Source organism: Vespa velutina, chromosome 9 (genome assembly GCF_912470025.1).
Source record: "Vespa velutina chromosome 9, iVesVel2.1, whole genome shotgun sequence".
In the NCBI taxonomy this organism is placed as follows: Eukaryota; Metazoa; Arthropoda; class Insecta; order Hymenoptera; family Vespidae; genus Vespa; species Vespa velutina.
Genome location: NC_062196.1, coordinates 5071757 through 5074256, shown reverse-complemented (window position 1 = coordinate 5074256; position 2500 = coordinate 5071757). Strand labels below are relative to the sequence as shown.

Sequence of the window (2500 nt, the reverse complement as noted above, 5' to 3'; positions counted from 1 at the left end):
GAAGAATAGAAATTAGTAATGGATCTTTACGATATGATCGACGAATGATCGCGCAAAGAGAATTTCGAAAGATCTCTAAATTATGGTATAAGAATGTCGAACTGCAATGTATGTTAAAGATATTCAAGATCAGCTGATCTCTTATCTACCGAACGACGAAATCGATACTCGATTCTAATCATGAAGAGTCAAATGGTTCGAAATATTACTTCTCGAACATCATGATTGTTTTTTAGTCCATAAATAAATGGATGGATAGATAGATAAATAGGTAGATAAATAGATAGATAGAAAGATTAGATAAACAATGGTTCTTCTCAAACATTGGTTCCCTAAATCCACAAGGGAATACGGTGTAATTAGTTCTAATGCGAATTAGTTCATAGATTATATACACGCGCGCTTACGCGCCCGCGCGCACACATACACACTATCGACGTGCTTATGATGTTAAAGTGCAGTAAACATCGTGCCGCGTTTACGATCGATCTTACATCACATATCTAGGATAAATTAATTAGTTAATCAATTAATCAATTTATTATTTAATTATGAGAAAGTAGAGCGAAAGCGAAAAGATAGTGATTTTTCTTATCTTTTTCTTTTTTATTATCATAATTATCATCATCATCATCATCATTATTATTATTATTATTATTATTATTATTATTATTATTATTATTATTATTATTATAAATTTTCTCTCTCTCTCTCTCTCTCTCTCTCTCTCTCTTTCTTTCTCTCTCTCTCTCTCTCTCTCTCTCTCTCTCTCTCTCTCTCTCTCTCTCTCTCTTTCTCTCTCTCTATCTCTCTCTATCTCTATCTCTTGTCACGATCTCTTTATAAATGCATATACATACATACATAGCGCCAATTTATATGTTTTGTCGTCACTGTCGCTTTTCGATTCGTTCGTTGAAAAGGAACGTGCTTAAGCGATCTGTGACTGAACAATACTATATACTGAAGCCTCGATTATGCGAACTAATTGGGTAATGTTGCACTTTCGCGTTCGAACCGATTTGAAATTTAATGCGAGAAAGAATATGCAGAATCATTGAATTTTTTGTATTTTTTGCACTCGTTTAACTTTTGCGTTTTCCATGTCTTTTCTTTTTTCTTTAAATAAAAAAAGTATTTGATACAAAAATGAAGAAAGAAAAGGAAGGAAGAAAGGAAGAAAGAAAGAAACGACAATGACAATAACAAACGAGTGAACAAACGTAAATACAAGGAAAAGTATAAATCTTTGTAATTAATTTTCTTACGATGTAACCAATTTTGCGAGAATCATGCATTTATTATTTCACGGCGATACGAGCCGTACGATTTTGATTATTTTATGTTATTTTTTATAAAAGCTTACGTTATGTCTTTCTTTTGTTTTTCAACGCGTGTTATAAATGAACGTATACGTGCATACAAGGAAAAAAATTTTCAAAAGACGAACAAAGGAAAGAAAGATAAGATAAAAAGAAAGAAAAAATAAAGTATAAAGACATATAAATTTATTTCGCAAAAGAATTTTGTTCACTGCCGCTTAACACTGTCCACACAATCGATTAGCTGTGAAGTTCATACAGATAGTCGGGGTTTCACTAACTGTTCTTTAACTTCGAGCACACCTACTATTTTATTTATATCGATGACAAGCGCATTTTAAAGCACTTTCGTCGTTGTTTATAAATAAAGGAAAAGAAAAGGAACAAACAAAAAAAAAAAGAAAAAAGAAGAAGAAGCTAAAAAATACACCGATTCACGATAAATTTAGGAACACACGTAAAAAAGAAAATTCTTCGATCCTTCGTGATCCTTCGATCACCATAATGACCAAATGCACCGTGTAAGATTAAATGTATTTTTCACGCTATTAAATTATATTCAAATTAACATGATAATTAATCGAAACTATTTTGTTTTTCCCTTAAGAAAAATTTCTTTATTTATCGGATTTTTTTATTTTCTTTAATTGGTCTTCCAATTGATAGTAGTTCAGTCTGTCTTAAATTTTTTTCTCTTTTCTTTTCTTTTTCTTTTTCGTTTACTTCGTAATCTACAACTGAAGCTTCAAAATTGTACTTGCTTTCTCTTCAATACGTCAATTCTCAAAAATGTATCATTTGTTATCACTAATTATTATAGAGTCTGTGACCCTCGGTACCATTGCTTTCGAGCAATTACGGTATTAATTAAACAAAAACAAAAAAAAAAAGAGTGAACTTAAATCAAGTGGAACATCTTCAAAGTCACGAACGAATATAGCTTTATATATATATATATATATTTATATATATATATATATATATATATATATACAGACAAAAACATATACACATATATATATGTGTGTAACATAGAGTTCTATATAAAGTCTATATAATTTGACGATTGCATTAATTTTTACAAATTTACATCGATTTCGAACGCGAATATTCGTATACTCTTGAGAACAATGGAAATGAAAACATTAAGAGCGACGATATGATCTCTAATATATGTT

The 2500-nt window shown here is 30.0% G+C and overlaps 1 protein-coding gene and 1 long non-coding RNA gene across 2 annotated transcripts in view; both read left to right on the top strand.

The window, feature by feature from the left end:
* The window catches only part of LOC124951819 (ceramide glucosyltransferase), a 7650-nt gene extending 6937 nt beyond the window's left edge, over positions 1-713 (top strand). Inside the window, exon 2 of the mRNA XM_047500729.1 lies at positions 1-713. This exon is cut by the window's left edge and continues 60 nt beyond it. The gene's annotated coding sequence lies outside the window, so the exon portion shown is untranslated.
* Positions 714-740: 27 nt separating this feature from the next.
* LOC124951816 overlaps positions 741-2500 on the top strand; it is a 12754-nt gene continuing 10994 nt past the window's right edge. Inside the window, exon 1 of the long non-coding RNA XR_007101725.1 lies at positions 741-2500. This exon is cut by the window's right edge and continues 10515 nt beyond it. This is a non-coding gene — a long non-coding RNA (uncharacterized LOC124951816).